This window comes from Pristiophorus japonicus, chromosome 23 (assembly GCF_044704955.1).
Source record: "Pristiophorus japonicus isolate sPriJap1 chromosome 23, sPriJap1.hap1, whole genome shotgun sequence".
Lineage (NCBI taxonomy): Eukaryota > Metazoa > Chordata > Chondrichthyes > Pristiophoridae > Pristiophorus > Pristiophorus japonicus.
Window position 1 is genome coordinate 52,219,495 of NC_091999.1, and position 23,969 is coordinate 52,243,463.

The 23,969-nt window shown below is 43.5% G+C and overlaps 9 non-coding genes across 9 annotated transcripts; all 9 read right to left on the reverse strand.

The window, feature by feature from the left end:
• Positions 1 to 516: 516 nt before the first annotated feature.
• trnad-guc (transfer RNA aspartic acid (anticodon GUC)) lies at positions 517 to 588 on the reverse strand. Its single transcript has one exon. It is a non-coding gene; the product is annotated as a tRNA-Asp (tRNA).
• Positions 589 to 2,433: 1,845 nt separating this feature from the next.
• trnad-guc (transfer RNA aspartic acid (anticodon GUC)) lies at positions 2,434 to 2,505 on the reverse strand. Its single transcript has one exon. It is a non-coding gene; the product is annotated as a tRNA-Asp (tRNA).
• A 1,573-nt stretch (positions 2,506 to 4,078) lies between these two features.
• trnaf-aaa (transfer RNA phenylalanine (anticodon AAA)) lies at positions 4,079 to 4,159 on the reverse strand. Its single transcript has one exon. It is a non-coding gene; the product is annotated as a tRNA-Phe (tRNA).
• A 2,181-nt stretch (positions 4,160 to 6,340) lies between these two features.
• trnad-guc (transfer RNA aspartic acid (anticodon GUC)) lies at positions 6,341 to 6,412 on the reverse strand. The gene has a single exon. It is a non-coding gene; the product is annotated as a tRNA-Asp (tRNA).
• A 3,853-nt stretch (positions 6,413 to 10,265) lies between these two features.
• trnad-guc (transfer RNA aspartic acid (anticodon GUC)) lies at positions 10,266 to 10,337 on the reverse strand. Its single transcript has one exon. It is a non-coding gene; the product is annotated as a tRNA-Asp (tRNA).
• Positions 10,338 to 19,740: 9,403 nt separating this feature from the next.
• trnas-aga (transfer RNA serine (anticodon AGA)) lies at positions 19,741 to 19,821 on the reverse strand. Its single transcript has one exon. It is a non-coding gene; the product is annotated as a tRNA-Ser (tRNA).
• A 220-nt stretch (positions 19,822 to 20,041) lies between these two features.
• On the reverse strand, positions 20,042 to 20,113 carry trnad-guc (transfer RNA aspartic acid (anticodon GUC)). Its single transcript has one exon. It is a non-coding gene; the product is annotated as a tRNA-Asp (tRNA).
• A 1,588-nt stretch (positions 20,114 to 21,701) lies between these two features.
• On the reverse strand, positions 21,702 to 21,782 carry trnas-cga (transfer RNA serine (anticodon CGA)). The gene has a single exon. It is a non-coding gene; the product is annotated as a tRNA-Ser (tRNA).
• Positions 21,783 to 22,002: 220 nt separating this feature from the next.
• trnad-guc (transfer RNA aspartic acid (anticodon GUC)) lies at positions 22,003 to 22,074 on the reverse strand. Its single transcript has one exon. It is a non-coding gene; the product is annotated as a tRNA-Asp (tRNA).
• Positions 22,075 to 23,969: the final 1,895 nt, after the last annotated feature.

Here is a 23,969-nt window from a genome sequence, read left to right on the forward strand (position 1 = left end):
ATCACAGCCTCAACTCCTGTCCTCAAATGACATCCACACACTTCCCAGTTGTACAGAGGACAATTATAACCTGTGAACTGCTGCCTTGGCTGAGCTCAACTAACAGCCCAGATCAAGGATCGAACTTGTGACCGTCCCAGTCAGTACTGCAGTGTTCTAAAAATTGGGGGTGGGGGGTGCGCGGGGGAGGGGGGGGGAGGTTGGGGAAAGTGGCAACAGAATATTTTGAAACAAATTTGACTCCACCTGTGAAGGAAAACTTCGTCACAATGCACAATTCTGAATTCTTTCCAAATTAGACAAGCAAGTGAAATGCATCATCAAAAACAGTGAGACATTTTAGAATGGCTCAAGTCACTGAATTAGCTTTTCAATCATTGCACAGCACAGAAGGGAGCGACTGGTAATGGCAGCTCGGTTCGGAAAGTCCCCCAACACAAGATATTGTTCTGGAACTTTTTAATATGCATCTCTTCCAAGAAACAGAAGTAAAATTCGACATCTTGAAACAACTGCCTCCCCATCGGGGAATTGAACCGCGGTCTCCCGCGTGACAGGCGGGTATACTCACCACTATACTAACGAGGAACTGACGGGTCCCAGTTCTGTCAGAGCAGGAATCGAGTCACTGTGAACAGAACTGGACACCAGGAGAAGTCGACAGACACATTGAGAGAGAGAGACAAACTGACAAACAGGGAGAGACAGACAGCGAGATAGAGACAACGAGAGACAGCTTGTGTGAGACTGACAAGGACAGGCAGACTGAGTGCGAAAAAGAATCAAATATATACATATACAGAGATGTGTGTGTGTGATCTATTAAGAGAGAAAGGGAAAGAGTGAGAGAGATAGAGAGAGAGTGATAGAGACTAAAACAGAAAATGATGGAAACGCTTCTCAGCTTACAAGCAGGGACTAAAAGTGACAGGCAAATACATGGACAGACCGAAATGATGGGAAAGAGAGAGCCAGTCAGACAAAGAGTCTGAGAGATTCACATTGGAACAGACGTGGCACCGTGAGAAAGAGACAGATTGAGTGACAGAGACAAACAGAGAAACAGGGACAGACAGAGTGAGTCAGACTGAGAGAGACAAAGACTCAAACATACAAAACTCTCTGAAGAGAGAGAGAGAGGCAGAAACCGAGCGACACAGATACATTTCACAATTTCATTTCATTATCGGTTCACAGTGTCACATTGTTACAGAAAATTGCTGATTCAACCGATGAAAATCCGGTCTCACTGATCAGAATGGGAGGAAATCCGTGTTAAATTAAAGAGATACCAGGAGTGGGGGACGAACCCACGCGGGACAAACCCATTGAGTTTTAAGGCCAACGCCTCAACCACTCGGCTATTCTGGTCCTGTGAGAACCTGGATTCTGTCTCTGTGAGAATCTGGGCTTTTTCCCAACACCACATACAAACACATGCACATCTACTTTCAGTGAGCATTTACGAACATTTTTAGTAATATTGCCACGGGGGCAACTCTCCTATTCTTTTTCGAGTAATGCACTGGGAACTTTCATATCCACCCGAGGGTGCAGACGGAGCTTCAATTTAACATTTCATCCGAAAGTCAACAGCTTCAACATTGCAAAATTCCCCAAGTGCTGCACTTGAGTGTTAGCCAAGATGATATGTTCAAGTCTCAGGAGTGCGACTTGAACACACAAACTCCCGATTCAGTCGAGAATGCGGCCACTGAACCAAAGCCGATACAAAAGTTCACAACCGTATTATTTTCCCCAAGTCGTTTTTATAAGTTCTAGGACATACCAAATTCATGGTGATGATTTCCACAGACAGTTGCACATACACAGAGACATATAAAGAGATAGACAGACACAGAGACCCACACACACATAACCAAAAATTTGCACGCACCAACGGGCATGCACAGATGCCTCAGACCTCTCGAGGGTTAGACAGGCTGAATCACTGTCGCAACTTTGACTGATGTTTGCAATTTTTGAAACGGATGTATCGTGAATATTGCAGATTAATAAAAATGAGAAAAAAATGTCAAAGTTGAAAGGTGTGGGACGTTATTCCATCCATCTCAGGATCAGTTTGGCACAGAACCAGTTAAATTGTGAAATGGAATGAAAAATGCTGAGAATCGTAGTCGGCAGGATTCGAACCTGCACGGCATTATCCAATGGATTTCTTGTCCATCGCCTTAACCACTCGGCCACGACTGCTGTGTCGCTGCCTTTTTAAACGTTACTCAGAAAAAACTCAGTCATCCATCTATGTGCAGCAGACGGCCAAAGACTCCTGAAAAATTCTCCGTTTGCTAAAAATCTGGACGAGGCAATCTCATCTACCTGTATTTTTACAGTTCTATATTGCTCTGGAACTTTTTAATATGCATCTCTTACAAGAAACAGAAGTAAAATTCGACATCTTGAGACAACTGCCTCCCCGTCGGGGAATTGAACCCCGGTCTCCGGCATGACAGGCAGGGATACTCACCACTATACTAACGAGGAACTGATGGGTACCAGTTCTGTCAGAGCATGAATCGAGTCACTGTGAACAGAACTGGACACCATGAGAAGTCGACAGAGACATTGAGAGACAGAGACAATCCGACAAACAGGGAGAGACAGACAGCGAGATAGAGACAACGAGAGACAGAAAGTGTGAGACTGAGAAGGAGAGGCAGAATGAGTGAGAAAAAGACTCAAATATGTACATATACAGAGATGTGTGTGTTGTGATATATTAAAAGAGAGAGGGAAAGAGTGAGAGAAAGACAATGATAAAGACAGTGACAAGGAGAGAGACAGATTGAGAGAGAGCGACAGAGACTAAAACAGAAAATGATGGAAATACTTCTCAGCTTACAGGCAGGGACTAACAGAGACAGGCAAAGACATGGACAGACCGAAATGATGGGAAAGAGAGAGCCAGTCAGACAAAGAATCTGAGAGAATCCCATTGGAACAGACGTGGCACCGTGAGAAAGAGACAGATAGAAGCAGAGAAACAGGGACAGACAGAGTGAGTCAGACTGAGAGAGACAAAGACTCAAACACATACACAACTCTCTGAAGAGAGAGAGAGAGGCAGAGACCGAGCGACACAGATATATTTCACAATTTCATTTCATTATCGGTTCAGAGTGTCACATTGTTACAGAAAATTGCTGATTCAACCGATGAAAATCCGGCCTTACTGATCAGAATGGGATGAAATCCGTGTTAAATTTAAGAGAGACCATGAATGGGGTACGAACACACGCGGGAAAAAGCCATTGAGTTTTAAGGCCAACGCCTCAACCACTCGGCTATCTTGGTCCTGTGAGAATCTGGAATCTGTCTCTGTGAGAATCTGGACTTCAACCCCAACCCCACATACAAGCACATACACATCGGCTTTCAGTGAGCATTTACGAACATTTTTAGTAATATTGAGACGGGGGTAACTCTCCTATTCTTTTTCGAGTAATGTACTGGAACTTTCATATCCACCCGAGGGTGCAGACAGAGCTTCAATTTAACATTTCATCCGAAAGTCAGCAGCTTCAACATTGCAAAATTCCCCAAGAGCTGCACTTGAGTGTTAGCCAAGATGATAATGCTCAAGTCTCAGAAGTGCGACTTGAACACACAAACTCCCGATTCAGTCGAGAATGCTGCCACTGAACCAAAGCCGATACAAAAGTTCATAATCTTATTATTTCCAGCAAGTCTTTTTTATAAGTTCCAGGACATACCAAATTCATGGTGATGATTTCCACAGACAGTTGCACATACACAGAGACATATATAGAGATAGACAGACACAGAGACACGCAAACACATAAACAAAAATTTACATGCACCAACGGGCATGCACAGATGCCTTCGTCATCTCGAGGGATAGACAGGCTGAATCACTGTCGCAACTTTGACTGATGTTTGCGATTTTTGAAATGGATGTATCGTGAATATTGCAGATTAGTAAAAATGAGGAAAAAATGTCAGTGTTGAAAGGTGTGGGACGTTATTCCATCTATCTCATGATCAGTTTGGCAGAGAACCGGTTAAATTGTGAAATAGAATGAAAAATGCTGAGAATCGTAGTCGGCAGGATTCGAACATGCGCGGCAAAACCCAATGCATTTTTAGTCCATCGCATTAACCACTCGGCCACGACTACTGCGACGCTGCCTTCTTAAACATTACTCAGAAAAAACTCAGTCATCCATCTCTGTGCAGCAGACGGCCAAAGACTCCTGAAAAATTCTCCGTTTGCTAAAAATCTGGATGAGGCAATCTCCTCCACCTGTATTTTTACAGTTCGATATTGCTCTGCAATTTTTTAATATGAATCTTTTCCAAGAAACAGAAGTCAAATTCCACAATTTGAAACAACTGCCTCCCCGTCGGTGAATTGAAACCCGGTCTCCCGCGTGACAAGCAGGGATACTCACCACTATACTAACGAGGAACTGACGTGTGCCAGTTCTGTCAGAGCAGCAATCGAGCCACTGTGAACAGAACTGGACACCAGGAGAAGTCGACAGACACATTGAGAGACAGAGACAAACCGACAAACAGGGAGAGACAGACAGCGAGATAGAGACAACGAGAGACAGAAAGTGTGAGTCTGAGAAGAAGAGGCAGACTGAGTGAGAAAAAGACTCAAACATATACATATACAGAGATGTGTGTGTGTGATCTATTAAGAGAGAGAGGGAAAGAGTGATAGAAAGACAATGATATAGACAGTGACAAGGAGACAGATGGAGAGAGAGCGATAGAGACTAAAACAGAAAATGATGGAAATACTTCTCAGCTTACAGGCAAGGACGAACAGAGACAGGCAAAGACATGGACAGACCGAAATGATGGGAAAGAGAGAGCCAGTCAGACAAAGGGTCTGATAGAATCCAATTGGAACAGACGTGGCACCGTGAGAAAGAGACAGATTGAGAGACAGAGACAAACAGAGAAACAGGGACAGACAGAGTGAGTCAGACTGAGAGAGACAAAGACTCAAACATACAAACACATACACAACTCTCTGAAGAAAGAGAGAGAGGTAGAGACCGAGCGACGCAGATACATTTCACAATTTCATTTCATGATCGGTTCAGAGTGTCACAATTTTCCAGAAAATTGCTGATTCAACCGATGAAAATCCGGTCTCACTGATCAGAATGGGAGGAAATCCGTGTTAAATTAAAGAGATACCAGGAGTGGGGTACGAACCCACGCGGGAAAAAAAACCATTAAAATTTAAGGCCAACGCATCAACCACTCGGCTATCCTGGTCCTGTGAGAACCTGCAGTCTGTCTCTATGAGAATCTGGGCTTCAACCCCAACCGCACATACAAACACATACACATCGGCTTTCAGTGAGCATTTACGAACATTTTTAGTAATATTGAGACGGGGGCAACTCTCCTATTCTTTTTCGAGTAATGAACTGGAACTTTCATATCCACCCGAGGGTGCAGACGGAGCTTCAATTTAACATTTCATCCGAAAGCCAACAGCTTCAACATTGCAAAATTCCCCAAGAGCTGCACTTGAGTGTTAGCCAAGATGATAATGCTCAATTTTCATAAGTGCGACTTGAACACACAAACTCCCGATTCAGTCGAGAATGCTGCCACTGAACCAAAGCCGATACAAAAGTTCACAACCTTATTATTTCCCCCAAATCTTTTTTATAAGTTCCAGGACATACCAAATTCATGGTGATGATTTCCACAGACAGTTGCACATACACAGAGACATATATAGAGATAGACAGACACAGAGACACGCACACACATAACCAAAAATTTGCACGCACCAACGGGAATGCACAGATGCCTTCGTCATCTCGAGCGATAGACAGGCTGAATCACTGTCGCAACTTTGACTGATGTTTGCGATTTTTGAAACGGATGTATCGTGAATATTGCAGATTAGTAAAAATGAGAAAAAAATGTCAGTGTTGAAAGGTGTGGGACGTTATTCCATCCATCTCAGGATCAGTTTGGCAGAGAACCGGTTCAATTCTGAAATGGAATGAAAAATGCTGAGAATCGTAGTCGATAGAATTCGAACATGCGCGGGATAACCCAATGGATTTCTAGTCCATCGCCTTAACCACTCGGCCACGACTACTGTGTCGCTGCTTTTTTAAACGTTACTCAGAAGAAACTCAGTCAGCCATCTCTGTGCAGCAGACGGCCAAAGACTCCTGAAAAATTCTCCGTTTGCTAAAAATCGTGACGAGGCAATCTCCTCTACCTGTATTTTTACAGTTCGATATTGCTCTGCAATTTTTTAATATGAATCTCTCCCAAGAAACAGAAGTTAAATTCTACAATTTGAAACAACTGCCTCCCCGTCGGGGAATTGAACCCCGGTCTCCCGCGTGACAGGCGGGGATACTTCCCACTATACTAACGAGGAACTGACGTGCACCAGTTCTGTCAGAGCAGGAATCGAGCCACTGTGAACAGAACTGGACACCATGAGAAGTCGACAGACACATTGAGAGACAGAGACAAACCGACAAACAGGGAGAGACAGACAGCGAGATAGAGACAACGAGAGACAGAAAGTGTGAGTCTGAGAAGGAGAGGCAGACTGAGTGAGAAAAAGACTCAAACATATACATATACACAGATGTGTGTGTGTGATCTATTAAGAGAGAGAGGGAAAGAGTGATAGAAAGACAATGATAAAGACAGTGACAAGGAGACAGATGGAGAGAGAGCGATAGAGACTAAAACAGAAAATGATGGAAATACTTCTCAGCTTACAGGCAGGGACTAACAGAGACAGGCAAAGACATGGACAGACCGAAATGATGGGAAAGAGAGAGCCAGTCAGACAAAGAGTCTGAGAGAATCCAATTGGAACAGACGTGGCACCGTGAGAAAGAGGCAGATTGAGAGACAGAGACAAACAGAGAAACAGGGACAGACAGAGTGAGTCAGACTGAGAGAGACAAAGACTCAAACATACAAACACATACACAACACTCTGAAGAGAGAGAGAGAGGTAGAGACCGAGCGACGCAGATACATTTCACAATTTCATTTCATTATCGGTTCAGAGTGTCACATTGTTACAGAAAATTGCTGATTCAACCGATGAAAATCCGGTCTCACTGATCACAATGGGAGGAAATCCGTGTTAAATTAAAGAGATAGCAGGATTGGGGTACAAACCCACGCGGGAAAAAACCATTAAAATTTAAGGCCAACGCCTCAACCACTCGGCTATCCTGGTCCTGTGAGAACCTGCATTCTGTCTCTGTGAGAATCTGTGCTTCAACCCCAACCCCACATACAAACACATGCACATCGGCTTTCATGAGCATTTACGAGCATTTACGAACATTTTAATAATATTGAGACGGGGGCAACTCTCCTATTCTTTTTCGAGTAATGTACTGGAACTTTCATATCCACCCGAGGGTGCAGACAGAGCTTCCATTTAACATTTCATCCGAAAGTCAACAGCTTCAACATTGCAAAATTCCCCAAGAGCTGCACTTGAGTGTTAGCCAAGATGATATGCTCAAGTCTCAGATGTGCGACTTGAACACACAAACTCCCGATTCAGTCGAGAATGCTGCCACTGAACCAAAGCCGATAAAAAAGTTCACAACCTTATTATTTCCCCCAAATCTTTTTTATAAGTTCCGGGACATACCAAATTCATGGTGATGATTTCCACAGACAGTTGCACATACACAGAGACATATATAGTGATAGACAGACACAGAGACACGCACACACATAACCAAAAATTTGCACGCATCAACGGGAATGCACAGATGCCTTCGTCATCTCGAGGGATAGACAGGCTGAATTACTGTCGCAACTTTGACTGATGTTTGCGCATTTTGAAACGGATGTATCGTGAATATTGCAGATCAGTAAAAATGAGAAAAAAATGTCAGTGTTGAAAGCAATGGGACGTTATTCCATCCAACTCAGCTTCAGTTTGGCAGGCAACCGATTAAATTGTGAAATAGAATGAAAAATGCTGAGAATTGTAGTCGGCAGGATTCGAACATGCGCGGCAAAACCCAATGGATTTCTAGTCCATCGCATTAACCACTCGGCCACGACTACTGTGACGCTGCCTTTTTAAACGTTACTCAGAAAAAACTCAGTCATCCATCTCTGTGCAGCAGACGGCCAAAGACTCCTGAAAAATCCTCCGTTTGCTAAAAATCTGGAGAGGCAATCTCCTCTGCCTGTATTTTTACAGTTCGATATTGCTCTGCAATTTTTTGATATGAATCTCTTCCAAGAAACAGAAGTAAAATTCTACAATTTGAAACAACTACCTCCCCGTCGGTGAATTGAACCCCGGTCTCCCGCGTGACAGGCGGGGATACTCACCACTATACTAACGATGAACTGACGTGCACCAGTTCTGTCAGAGCAGGAATCGAGCCACTGTGAACAGAACTGGACACCATGAGAAGTCGACAGACACATTGAGAGACAGAGACAAACCGACAAACAGGGAGAGACAGACAGCTAGATAGAGACAACGAGAGACAGAAAGTGTGAGTCTGAGAAGGAGAGGCAGACTGAGTGAGAAAAAAACTCAAACATATACATATACACAGATGTGTGTGTGTGATCTATTAAGAGAGAGAGGGAAAGAGTGATAGAAAGACAATGATAAAGACAGTGACAAGGAGACAGATGGAGAGAGAGCGATAGAGACTAAAACAGAAAATGATGGAAATACTTCTCAACTTACAGGCAGGGACTAACAGAGACAGGCAAAGACATGGACAGACCGAAATGATGGGAAAGAGAGAGCCAGTCAGACAAAGAGTCTGAGAGAATCCAATTGGAACAGACGTGGCACCGTTAGAAAGAGACAGATTGAGAGACAGAGACAAACAGAGAAACAGGGACAGACAGAGTGAGTCAGACTGAGAGAGACAAAGACTCAAACATACAAACACATACACAACTCTCTGAAGAGAGAGAGGGAGGTAGAGACCGAGCGACGCAGATACATTTCACAATTTCATTTCATTATCGGTTCAGAGTGTCGCATTGTTACGGAAAATTGCTGATTCAACCGATGAAAATCCGGTCTCACTGATCAGAATGGGAGGAAATCCGTGTTAAATTAAAGAGATACCAGGAGTGGGGTACGAACCCACGTGGGAAAAAAACATTAAAATTTAAGGCCAACGCCTCAACCACTCGGCTATCCTGGTCCTGTGAGAACCTATATTCTATCTCTCTGAGAATCTGGGCTTCAACCCCAACCCCACATACAAACACATGCACATCGGCTTTCATGAGCATTTACGAACATTTTAATAATATCGAGACGGGGGCAACTCTCCTATTCTTTTTCGAGTAACGTACTGGAACTTTCATATCCACCCGAGGGTGCAGACAGAGCTTCAATTTAACATTTCATCCGAAAGTCAACAGCTTCAACATTGCAAAATTCCCCAAGAGCTGCACTTGAGTGTTAACCAAGATGATAATGCTCAAGTCTCAGATGTGCGACTTGAACACACAAAATCCCGATTCAGTCGAGAATGCTGCCACTGAACCAAAGCCGATATAAATGTTCACAACCTTATTATTTCCCCCAAGTCTTTTTTTATAAGTTCCAGGACATACCAAATTCATGGTGATGATTTCCACAGACAGTTGCACATACACAGAGACATATATAGTGATAGACAGACACAGAGACACGCACACACATAACCAAAAATTTGCACGCACCAACGGGAATGCACAGATGGCTTTGTCATCTCGAGGGATGGACAGGCTGAATTACTGTCGCAAATTCGACTGATGTTTGCGATTTTTGAAACGGATGTATCGTGAATATTGCAGATTAGTAAAAATGAGGAAAAAATGTCAGTGTTGAAAGGAATGGGACGTTATTCCATCCATCTCAGGTTCAGTTTGGCAGGCAACCGGTTAAATTGTGAAATAGAATGAAAAATGCTGACAATTGTAGTCGGCAGGATTCGAACATGCGCGGCAAAACCCAATGGATTTCTAGTCCATCGCATTAACCACTCGGCCACGACTACTGTGACGCTGCCTTTTTAAACGTTACTCAGAAAAAACTCAGTCATCCATCTCTGTGCAGCAGACGGCCAAAGACTCCTGAAAAATTCTCCGTTTGCTAAAAATCTGGACGAGGCAATCTCCTCTACCTGTATTTTTACAGTTCGATATTGCTCTGCAATTTTTTAATATGAATCTCTCCCAAGAAACAGAAGTTAAATTCTACAATTTGAAACAACTGCCTCCCCATCGGGGAATTGAACCCCGGTCTCCGGCGTGACAGGCGGGGATACTCACCACTATACTAACGAGGAACTGACGTGCACCAGTTCTGTCAGAGCAGGAATCGAGCCACTGTGAACAGAACTGGACACCATGAGAAGTCGACAGACACATTGAGAGACAGAGACAAACCGACAAACAGGGAGAGACAGACAGCGAGATAGAGACAACGAGAGACAGAAAGAGTGAGTCTGAGAAGGAGAGGCAGACTGAGTGAGAAAAAGACTCAAACATATACATATACACAGATGTGTGTGTGTGATCTATTAAGAGAGAGAGGGAAAGAGTGATAGAAAGACAATGATAAAGCCAGTGACAAGGAGACAGATGGAGAGAGAGCGATGGAGACTAAAACAAAAAATTATGGAAATACTTCTCAGCTTACAGGCAGGGACTAACAGAGACAGGCAAAGACATGGACAGACCGAAATGATGGGAAAGAGAGAGCCATTCAGACAAAGAGTCTGAGAGAATCCAATTGGAACAGACGTGGCACCGTGAGAAAGAGACAGATTGAGAGACAGAGACAAACATAGAAACAGGGACAGACAGAGTGAGTCAGACTGAGAGAGACAAAGACTCAAACATACAAACACATACACAACTCTCTGAAGAGAGGGAGAGGTAGAGACCGAGCGACGCAGATACATTTCACAATTACATTTCATTATCGGTTCAGAGTGTCACATTGTTACAGAAAATTGCTAATTCAACCGATGAAAATCCGGTCTCACTGATCAGAATGGGATGAAATCCGTGTTAATTTAAAGAGATACCAGGAGTGGGGGACAAACCCACGCGGGAAAAAAACCATTAAAATTTAAGGCCAACGCCTCAACCACTCGGCCATCCTGGTCCTGTGAGAACCTGCATTCTGTCTCTGTGAGAATCTGGGCTTCAACCCCAACCCCACATACAAACACATGCACATCGGCTTTCAGTGAGCATTTATGAACATTTTTAGTAATATTGAGACGGGGGCAACTCTCCTATTCTTTTTCGAGTAATGTACTGGAACTTTCATATCCACCCGAGGGTGCAGACGGAGCTTCAATTTAACATTTCATCCGAAAGTCAATAGCATCAACATTGCAAAATTCCCCAAGAGCTGCACTTGAATGTTAGCCAAGATGATAATGCTCAAGTCTGAGAAGTGCGACTTGAACACACAAACTCCCGATTCAGTCGAGAATGCTGCCACTGAACCAAAGCCGATAGAAAAGTTCACAACCTTATTATTTCCCCCAATCTTTTTTATAAGTTCCAGGACCTACCAAATTCATGGTGATGATTTCCACAGACAGTTGCACATACACAGAGACATATATAGAGATAGACAGACACAGAGACACGCACACACATAACCATATATTTGCATGCACCAACGGGAATGCACAGATGCCTTCGTCATCTCGAGGGATAGACAGGCTGAATCAATGTTGCAACTTTGACTGATGTTTGCGATTTTTGAAACGGATGTATCGTGAATATTGCAGATTAGTAAAAATGAGAAAAAAATGTCAGTGTTGAAAGGTGTGGGATGTTATCCCATCCATCTCAGGATCAGTTTGGCAGAGAACCGGTTAAATTGTGAAATAGAATGAAAAATGCTGATAATTTTAGTCGGCAGGATTCGAACATGCGCGGCAAAACCAAATGGATTTCTAATCCATCGCCTTAAACACTCGGCCACGAGTACTGTGTCGCTGCCTTTTTAAACGTTACTCAGAAAAAACTCAGTCATCCATCTCTGTGCAGTAGACGGCCAAAGACTCCTGAAAAATTCTCCGTTTGCTAAACATCTGGACGAGGCAATCTCCTCCACCTGTATTTTTACAGTTCGATATTGCCCTGCAATTTTTTGATATGAATCTCTTCCAAGAAACAGAAGTATAATTCTACAGTTTGAAACAACTGCCTCCGCGTCGGGTAATTGAACCCCGGTCTCCCGCGTGGCAGGCGGGGATACTCACCACTATACTAACGAGGAACTGACGTGCACCAGTTCTGTCAGAGCAGGAATCGAGCCACTGTGAACAGAACTGGACACCATGAGAAGTCGACAGACACATTGAGATACAGAGACAAACCGACAAACAGGGAGAGACAGACAGCGAGATAGAGACAACGAGAGACAGAATGTGTGAGTCTGAGAAGGAGAGGCAGACTGAGTGAGAAAAAGACTCAAACATATACATATACACAGATGTGTGTGTGTGATCTATTAAGAGAAAGAGGGAAAGAGTGATAGAAAGACAATGATACAGACAGTGACAAGGAGACAGATGGAGAGAGAGCGATAGAGACTAAAACAGAAAATGATGGAAATACTTCTCAGCTTACAGGCAGGGACTAACAGAGACAGGCAAAGACATGGACAGACCAAAATGATGGGAAAGAGAGAGCCAGTCAGACAAAGAGTCTGAGATAATCCAATTGGAACAGACGAGGCACCGTGAGAAAGAGGCAGATTGAGAGACAGAGACAATCTGAGAAACAGGGACAGACAGAGTGAGTCAGACTGAGAGAGACAAAGACTCAAACATACAAACACATACACAACTCTCTGAAGAGAGAGAGAGAGGTAGAGACCGAGCGACGCAGATACATTTCACAATTTCATTTCATTATCGGTTCAGAGTGTCGCATTGTTACAGAAAATTGCTGATTCAACCGATGAAAATCCGGTCTCACTGATCAGAATGGGAGGAAATCCGTGTTAAATTAAAGAGATACCAGGAGTGGGGTACGAACCCACGCGGGAAAAAAAACATTAAAATTTAAGGCCAACGCCTCAAACACTCGACTATCCTGGTCCTGTGAGAACCTGCATTCTGTCTCTGTGAGAATCTGGGCTTCAACCCCAATCCCACATACAAACACTTGCACATCGGCTTTCAGTGAGCATTTACGAACATTTTTAGTAATATTGAGACGGGGACAACTCTCCTATTCTTTTTCGAGTAATGTACTGGAACTTTCATATCCACCCGAGGGTGCAGACGGAGCTTCAATTTAACATTTCATCCGAAAGTCAATAGCTTCAACATTGCAAAATTCGCCAAGAGCTGTACTTGAGTGTTAGCCAAGACGATAATGCTCAAGTCTGAGAAGTGCGACTTGAACACACAAACTCCCGATTCAGTCGAGAATGCTGCCACTGAACCAAAGCCGATACAAAAGTTCACAACCTTATTATTTCCCCCAAGTCTTTTTTATAAGTTCCAGGACATACCAAATTCATGGTGATGATTTCCACAGACAGTTGCACATACACAGAGACATATAGAGAGATAGACAGACACAGAGACACGCACACACATAACCAAAAATTTGCACGCACCAACGGGCATGCACAGATGCCTTCGTCATCTCGAGGGATAGACAGGCTGAATCACTGTCGCAACTTTGACTGATGATTGCGATTTTTGAAACGGATGTATCGTGAATATTGCAGATTAGTAAAATTGAGAAAAAAATTTCAGTGTTGAAAGGTGTGGGACGTTATTCCATCCATCTCAGGATCAGTTTGGCTGAGAACCTGTTAAATTGTGAAATGGAATGAAAAATGCTGAGAATCGTAGTCGGCAGGATTCGAACCTGCGCGGGATAACCCAATGGATTTCTATTCCATCCCTTAACCACTCGGCCACGACTACTGTGTCGCTGCTTTCTTTAAACGTTATTCAGAAGAAACTCAGTCATCCATCTCTGTGCAGCAGACGGCCAAAGACTCCTGAAAAATTCTCTGTTTCCTAAAAATCTGGACGAGTCAATCTCCTCTACCTGTATTTTTACAGTTCGATATTGCTCTGCAATTTTTTAATATGAATCTCTTCCAAGAAACAGAAGTAAAATTCTACAATTTCAAACAACTGCCTCCTCGTCGGGGAATTGGAGCGTGACAGGCGGTGATACTCACCACTATACTAACGAGGAACTGACGTGCAGCAGTTCTGTCAGAGCAGGAATCGAGCCACTGTGAACAGAACTGGACACCATGAGAAGTCGACAGACACATTGAGAGACAGAGACAAACCGATAAACAGGGAGAGACAGACAGCGAGATAGAGACAACGAGAGACAGAAAGTGTGAGTCTGAGAAGGAGAGTCAGACTGAGTGAGAAAAAGACTCAAACATATACATATACACAGATGTGTGTGTGTGATCTATTAAGAGAGAGAGGGAAAGAGTGATAGAAAGACAATGATAAAGACAGTGACAAGGAGACAGATGGAGAGAGAGCGATAGAGACTAAAACAGAAAATGATGGAAATACTTCTCAGCTTACAGGCAGGGACTAACAGAGACAGGCAAAGACATGGACAGACCGAAATGATGGGAAAGAGAGAGCCAGTCAGACAAAGAGTCTGAGAGAATCCAATTGGAACAGACGTGGCACCGTGAGAAAGAGACAGATTGAGAGACAGAGACAAACAGAGAAACAGGGACAGACAGAGTGAGTCAGACCGAGAGAGACAAAGACTCAAACATACAAACACATACACAACTCTCTGAAGAGAGAGAGAGAGGTAGAGACCGAGCGACTCAGATACATTTCACAATTTCATTTCATTATCGGTTCAGAGTGTCACATTGTTACAGAAAATTGCTGATTCAACCGATGAAAATCCGGTCTCACTGATCAGAATGGGAGGAAATCCGTGTTAAATTAAAGAGATACCAGGAGTGGGGGACAAACCCACGCGGGAAAAAACCATTAAAATTTAAGGCCAACGCCTCAACCACTCGGCCATCCTGGTCCTGTGAGAACCTGCATTCTGTCTCTGTGAGAATCTGGGCTTCAACCCCAACCCCACATACAAACACATGCACATCGGCTTTCAGTGAGCATTTATGAACATTTTTAGTAATATTGAGACGGGGGCAACTCTCCTATTCTTTTTCGAGTAATGTACTGGAACTTTCATATCCACCCGAGGGTGCAGACGGAGCTTCAATTTAACATTTCATCCGAAAGTCAATAGCATCAACATTGCAAAATTCCCCAAGAGCTGCACTTGAATGTTAGCCAAGATGATAATGCTCAAGTCTGAGAAGTGCGACTTGAACACACAAACTCCCGATTCAGTCGAGAATGCTGCCACTGAACCAAAGCCGATAGAAAAGTTCACAACCTTATTATTTCCCCCAATCTTTTTTATAAGTTCCAGGACCTACCAAATTCATGGTGATGATTTCCACAGACAGTTGCACATACACAGAGACATATATAGAGATAGACAGACACAGAGACACGCACACACATAACCATATATTTGCATGCACCAACGGGAATGCACAGATGCCTTCGTCATCTCGAGGGATAGACAGGCTGAATCAATGTTGCAACTTTGACTGATGTTTGCGATTTTTGAAACGGATGTATCGTGAATATTGCAGATTAGTAAAAATGAGAAAAAAATGTCAGTGTTGAAAGGTGTGGGATGTTATCCCATCCATCTCAGGATCAGTTTGGCAGAGAACCGGTTAAATTGTGAAATAGAATGAAAAATGCTGATAATTTTAGTCGGCAGGATTCGAACATGCGCGGCAAAACCAAATGGATTTCTAATCCATCGCCTTAAACACTCGGCCACGAGTACTGTGTCGCTGCCTTTTTAAACGTTACTCAGAAAAAACTCAGTCATCCATCTCTGTGCAGTAGACGGCCAAAGACTCCTGAAAAATTCTCCGTTTGCTAAACATCTGGACGAGGCAATCTCCTCCACCTGTATTTTTACAGTTCGATATTGCCCTGCAATTTTTTGATATGAATCTCTTCCAAGAAACAGAAGTATAATTCTACAGTTTGAAACAACTGCCTCCGCGTCGGGTAATTGAACCCCGGTCTCCCGCGTGGCAGGCGGGGATACTCACCACTATACTAACGAGGAACTGACGTGCACCAGTTCTGTCAGAGCAGGAATCGAGCCACTGTGAACAGAACTGGACACCATGAGAAGTCGACAGACACATTGAGATACAGAGACAAACCGACAAACAGGGAGAGACAGACAGCGAGATAGAGACAACGAGAGACAGAATGTGTGAGTCTGAGAAGGAGAGGCAGACTGAGTGAGAAAAAGACTCAAACATATACATATACACAGATGTGTGTGTGTGATCTATTAAGAGAAAGAGGGAAAGAGTGATAGAAAGACAATGATACAGACAGTGACAAGGAGACAGATGGAGAGAGAGCGATAGAGACTAAAACAGAAAATGATGGAAATACTTCTCAGCTTACAGGCAGGGACTAACAGAGACAGGCAAAGACATGGACAGACCAAAATGATGGGAAAGAGAGAGCCAGTCAGACAAAGAGTCTGAGATAATCCAATTGGAACAGACGAGGCACCGTGAGAAAGAGGCAGATTGAGAGACAGAGACAATCTGAGAAACAGGGACAGACAGAGTGAGTCAGACTGAGAGAGACAAAGACTCAAACATACAAACACATACACAACTCTCTGAAGAGAGAGAGAGAGGTAGAGACCGAGCGACGCAGATACATTTCACAATTTCATTTCATTATCGGTTCAGAGTGTCGCATTGTTACAGAAAATTGCTGATTCAACCGATGAAAATCCGGTCTCACTGATCAGAATGGGAGGAAATCCGTGTTAAATTAAAGAGATACCAGGAGTGGGGTACGAACCCACGCGGGAAAAAAAACATTAAAATTTAAGGCCAACGCCTCAAACACTCGACTATCCTGGTCCTGTGAGAACCTGCATTCTGTCTCTGTGAGAATCTGGGCTTCAACCCCAATCCCACATACAAACACTTGCACATCGGCTTTCAGTGAGCATTTACGAACATTTTTAGTAATATTGAGACGGGGACAACTCTCCTATTCTTTTTCGAGTAATGTACTGGAACTTTCATATCCACCCGAGGGTGCAGACGGAGCTTCAATTTAACATTTCATCCGAAAGTCAATAGCTTCAACATTGCAAAATTCGCCAAGAGCTGTACTTGAGTGTTAGCCAAGACGATAATGCTCAAGTCTGAGAAGTGCGACTTGAACACACAAACTCCCGATTCAGTCGAGAATGCTGCCACTGAACCAAAGCCGATACAAAAGTTCACAACCTTATTATTTCCCCCAAGTCTTTTTTATAAGTTCCAGGACATACCAAATTCATGGTGATGATTTCCACAGACAGTTGCACATACACAGAGACATATAGAGAGATAGACAGACACAGAGACACGCACACACATAACCAAAAATTTGCACGCACCAACGGGCATGCACAGATGCCTTCGTCATCTCGAGGGATAGACAGGCTGAATCACTGTCGCAACTTTGACTGATGATTGCGATTTTTGAAACGGATGTATCGTGAATATTGCAGATTAGTAAAATTGAGAAAAAAATTTCAGTGTTGAAAGGTGTGGGACGTTATTCCATCCATCTCAGGATCAGTTTGGCTGAGAACCTGTTAAATTGTGAAATGGAATGAAAAATGCTGAGAATCGTAGTCGGCAGGATTCGAACCTGCGCGGGATAACCCAATGGATTTCTATTCCATCCCTTAACCACTCGGCCACGACTACTGTGTCGCTGCTTTCTTTAAACGTTATTCAGAAGAAACTCAGTCATCCATCTCTGTGCAGCAGACGGCCAAAGACTCCTGAAAAATTCTCTGTTTCCTAAAAATCTGGACGAGTCAATCTCCTCTACCTGTATTTTTACAGTTCGATATTGCTCTGCAATTTTTTAATATGAATCTCTTCCAAGAAACAGAAGTAAAATTCTACAATTTCAAACAACTGCCTCCTCGTCGGGGAATTGGAGCGTGACAGGCGGTGATACTCACCACTATACTAACGAGGAACTGACGTGCAGCAGTTCTGTCAGAGCAGGAATCGAGCCACTGTGAACAGAACTGGACACCATGAGAAGTCGACAGACACATTGAGAGACAGAGACAAACCGATAAACAGGGAGAGACAGACAGCGAGATAGAGACAACGAGAGACAGAAAGTGTGAGTCTGAGAAGGAGAGTCAGACTGAGTGAGAAAAAGACTCAAACATATACATATACACAGATGTGTGTGTGTGATCTATTAAGAGAGAGAGGGAAAGAGTGATAGAAAGACAATGATAAAGACAGTGACAAGGAGACAGATGGAGAGAGAGCGATAGAGACTAAAACAGAAAATGATGGAAATACTTCTCAGCTTACAGGCAGGGACTAACAGAGACAGGCAAAGACATGGACAGACCGAAATGATGGGAAAGAGAGAGCCAGTCAGACAAAGAGTCTGAGAGAATCCAATTGGAACAGACGTGGCACCGTGAGAAAGAGACAGATTGAGAGACAGAGACAAACAGAGAAACAGGGACAGACAGAGTGAGTCAGACCGAGAGAGACAAAGACTCAAACATACAAACACATACACAACTCTCTGAAGAGAGAGAGAGAGGTAGAGACCGAGCGACTCAGATACATTTCACAATTTCATTTCATTATCGGTTCAGAGTGTCACATTGTTACAGAAAATTGCTGATTCAACCGATGAAAATCCGGTCTCACTGATCAGAATGGGAGGAAATCCGTGTTAAATTAAAGAGATACCAGGAGTGGGGGACAAACCCACGCGGGAAAAAACCATTAAAATTTAAGGCCAACGCCTCAACCACTCGGCTATCCTGGTCCTGTGAGAACCTGCATTCTGTCTCTGTGAGAATCTGGGCTTCAACCCCAACCCCACATACAAACACATGCACATCGGCTTTCAGTGAGCATTTACGAACATTTTTATAATATTGAGACGGGGGCAACTCTCCTATTCTTTTTCGAGTAATGTACTGGAACTTTCATATCCACCCGAGGGTGCAGACGGAGCTTCAATTTAACATTTCATCCGAAAGTCAATAGCTTCAACATTGCAAAATTCGCCAAGAGCTGTACTTGAGTGTTAGCCAAGATGATAATGCTCAAGTCTGAGAAGTGCGACTTGAACACACAAACTCCCGATTCAGTCGAGAATGCTGCCACTGAACCAAAGCCGATACAAAAGTTCACAACCTTATTATTTCCCCCAAATCTTTTTTATAAGTTCCAGGACATACCAAATTCATGGTGATGATTTCCACAGACAGTTGCACATACACAGAGACATATAGAGAGATAGACAGACACAGAGACACGCACACACATAACCAAAAATTTTCACGCACCAACGGGCATGCACAGATGCCTTCGTCATCTCGAGGGATAGACAGGCTGAATCACTGTCGCAACTTTGACTGATGATTGCGATTTTTGAAACGGATGTATCGTGAATATTGCAGATTAGTAAAATTGAGAAAAAAATGTCAGTGTTGAAAGGTGTGGGACGTTATTCCATCCATCTCAGGATCAGTTTGGCTGAGAACCTGTTAAATTGTGAAATGGAATGAAAAATGCTGAGAATACGTAGTCGGCAGGATTCAAACCTGCGCGGGATAACCCAATAGATTTCTAGTCCATCGCCTTAACCACTCGGCCACGACTACTGTGTCGCTGCTTCCTTTAAACGTTACTCAGAAGAAACTCAGTCATCCATCTCTGTGCAGCAGACGGCCAAAGACTCCTGAAAAATTCTCCGTTTGCTAAAAATCTGGACGAGTCAATCTCCTCTACCTGTATTTTTACAGTTCGATATTGCTCTGGAACTTGTTAATATGAATCTCTTCCAAGAAACAGAAGTAAAATTCTACAATTTGAAACAACTGCCTCCTCGTCGGGGAATTGAACCACGGTCTCCCGCGTGACAGGCGGGGATACTCACCACTATACTAACGAGGAACTGACGTGCATCAGTTCTGTCAGAGCAGGAATCGAGCCACTGTGAACAGAACTGGACACCATGAGAAGTCGACAGACACATTGAGAGACAGAGACAAACCGACAAACAGGGAGAGACAGACAGCGAGATAGAGACAACGAGAGACAGAAAGTGTGAGTCTGAGAAGGAGAGGCAGACTGAGTGAGAAAAAGACTCAAACATCTCCATATACAGAGATGTGTGTGTGTGATCTATTAAGAGAGAGAGGGAAAGAGTGATAGAAACACAATGATAAAGACAGTTACAAGGAGAGAGACAGATAGAGAGAGAGCGATAGAGACTAAAACAGAAAATGATGGAAATACTTCTCAGCTTACAGGCAGGGACTAACAGAGACAGGCAAAGACATGGACAGACCGAAATGATGGGAAAGAGAGAGCCAGTCAGACAAAGAGTCTGAGAGAATCCCATTGGAACAGACGTGGCAACGTGAGAAAGAGACAGATTGAGAGACAGAGACAAACAGAGAAACAGGGACAGACAGAGTGAGTCAGACTGAGAGAGACAAAGACTCAAACATACAAACACATACACAACTCTCTGAAGAGAGAGAGAGGTAGAGACCGAGCGACGCAGATACATTTCACAATTTCATTTCATTATCGGTTCAGAGTGTCGCATTGTTACAGAAAATTGCTGATTCAACCGATGAAAATCCGGTCTCACTGATCAGAATGGGAGGAAATCCGTGTTAATTTAAAGAGATACCAGGAGTGGGGGACAAACCCACGCGGGAAAAAACATTAAAATTTAAGGCCAACGCCTCAACCACTCGGCTATCCTGGTCCTGTGAGAACCTGCATTCTGTCTCTGTGAGAATCTGGGCTTCAACCCCAACCCCACATACAAACACATGCACTTCGGCTTTCAGTGAGCATTTACGAACGTTTATAGTAATATTGAGACGGGGGCAACTCTCCTTTTCTTTTTCGAGTGTTGTACTGGAACTTTCATATCCAGCCGAGGGTGCAGACGGAGCTTCAATTTAACATTTCATCCGAAAGTCAATAGCTTCAACATTGCAAAATTCCCCAAGAGCTGTACTTGAGTGTTAGCCAAGATGATAATGCTCAAGTCTGAGAACTGCGACTTGAACACACAAACTCCCGATTCAGTCGAGAATGCTGCCACTGAACCAAAGCCGATACAAAAGTTCACAACCTTATTATTTCCCACAAGTCTTTTTTATAAGTTGCAGGACATACCAATTCATGGTGATGATTTCCACAGACAGTTGCACATACACAGAGACATATATAGAGATAGACAGACACAGAGACACACACACACATAACCAAAAATTTGCACGCACCAACGGGCATGCACAGATGCCTTCGTCATCTCGAGGGATAGACAGGCTGAATCACTGTCGCAACTTTGACTGATGATTGCGATTTTTGAAACGGATGTATCGTGAATATTGCAGATTAGTAAAAATGAGAAAAAAATGTCAGTGTTGAAAGGTGTGGGACGTTATTCCATCCATCTCAGGATCAGTTTGGCAGAGTACCGGTTCAATTGTGAAATGGAATGAAAAATGCTGAGAAACGTAGTCGGCAGGATTCGAACATGCGCGGTATAACCCAATGGATTTCGAGTCCATCGCCTTAAACACTCGGCCACGACTACTGTGTCGCTGCCTTTTTTAAACGTTACTCAGAAGAAACTCAGTCATCCATCTCTGTGCAGCAGATGGCCAAAGACTCCTGAAAAATTCTCCGTTTGCTAAAAATCTGTTCGAGGCAATCTCCTCCACCTGCATTTTTACAGTTCGATATTGCTCTGCAATTTTTTAATATGAATCTCTTCCAAGAAACAGAAGTAAAATTCTACAATTTCAAACAACTGCCTCCTCGTCGGGGAATTGAACCCCGGTCTCCCGCGTGACAGGCGGGGATACTCACCACTATACTAACGAGGAACTAACGTGCACCAGTTCTGTCAGAGCCGGAATCGAGCCACTGTGAACAGAACTGGACACCATGAGAAGTCGACAGACACATTGAGAGACAGAGACAAACCGATAAACAGGGAGAGACAGACAGCGAGATAGAGACAACGAGAGACAGAAAGTGTGAGTCTGAGAAGGAGAGTCAGACTGAGTGAGAAAAATACTCAAACATATACATATACACAGATGTGTGTGTGATCTATTAAGAGAGAGAGGGAAAGAGTGATAGAAAGACAATGATAAAGACAGTGACAAGGAGACAGATGGAGAGAGAGCGATAGAGACTAAAACAGAAAATGATGGAAATACTTATCAGCTTACAGGCAGGGACTAACAGAGACAGGCAAAGACATGGACAGACCGAAATGATGGGAAAGAGAGAGCCAGTCAGACAAAGAGTCTGACAGAATCCAATTGGAACAGACGTGGCACCGTGAGAAAGAGACAGATTGAGAGACAGAGACAAACAGAGAAACAGGGACAGACAGAGTGAGTCAGACCGAGAGAGACAAAGACTCAAACATACAAACACATACACAACTCTCTGAAGAGAGAGAGAGAGATAGAGACCGAGCGACGCAGATACATTTCACAATTTCATTTCATTATCGGTTCAGAGTGTCACATTGTTACAGAAAATTGCTGATTCAACCGATGAAATCCGGTCTCACTGATCAGAATGGGAGGAAATCCGTGTTAAATTAAAGAGATACCAGGAGTGGGGGACAAACACATGCGGGAAAAAACCATTAACATTTAAGGCCAACGCCTCAACCACTCGGCTATCCTGGTCCTGTGAGAACCAGCATTCTGTCTCTGTGAGAATCTGGGCTTCAACCCCAACCCCACATACAAGCACATGCACATCGGCTTTCAGTGAGCATTTACGAACCTTTTTATAATATTGAGACGGGGGCAACTCTCCTATTCTTTTTCGAGTAATGTACTGGAACTTTCATATCCACCCGAGGGTGCAGACGGAGCTTCAATTTAACATTTCATCCGAAAGTCAATAGCTTCAACATTGCAAAATTCCCCAAGTGCTGCACTTGAGTGTTAGCCAAGATGATAGTGCTCAAGTCTGAGAAGTGCGACTTGAACACACAAACTCCCGATTCAGTCGAGAATGCTGCCACTGAACCAAAGCCGATACAAAAGTTCACAACCTTATTATTTCACCCAAGTCTTTTCTATAAGTTCCAGGACATACCAAGTTCATGGTGATGATTTCCACAGACAGTTGCACATACACAGAGACATATATAGAGATAGACAGACACAGAGACACGCACACACATAACCAAAAATTTGCACGCACTAACGGGAATGGACAGATGCCTTCGGCATCTCGAGGGATAGACAGGCTGAATCACTGTCGCAACTTTGACTGATGATTGCGATTTTTGAAACGGATGTATCGTGAATATTGCAGATTAGTAAAAATGAGAAAAAAATGTCAGTGTTGAAAGGTGTGGGACGTTATTCCATCCATCTCAGGATCAGTTTTGCAGAGAACCGGTTAAATTGTGAAATGGAATGAAAAATGCTGAGAATCGTAGTCGGCAGGATTCAAACATGAGCGGGATAACCCAATGGATTTCTAGTCCATCGCCTTAACCACTCGGCCACGACTACTGTGTCGCTGCTTTCTTTAAACGTTACTCAGAAGAAACTCAGTCATCCATCTCTTTGCAGCAGACGGCCAAAGACTCCTGAAAAATTCTGCGTTTGCTAAAAATCTGGACGAGGCAATCTCCTCTACCTGTATTTTTACAGTTCGATATTGCTCTGGAACTTTTTAATATGAATCTCTTCCAAGAAACAGAAGTAAAATTCTACAATTTGAAACAACTGCCTCCTCGTCG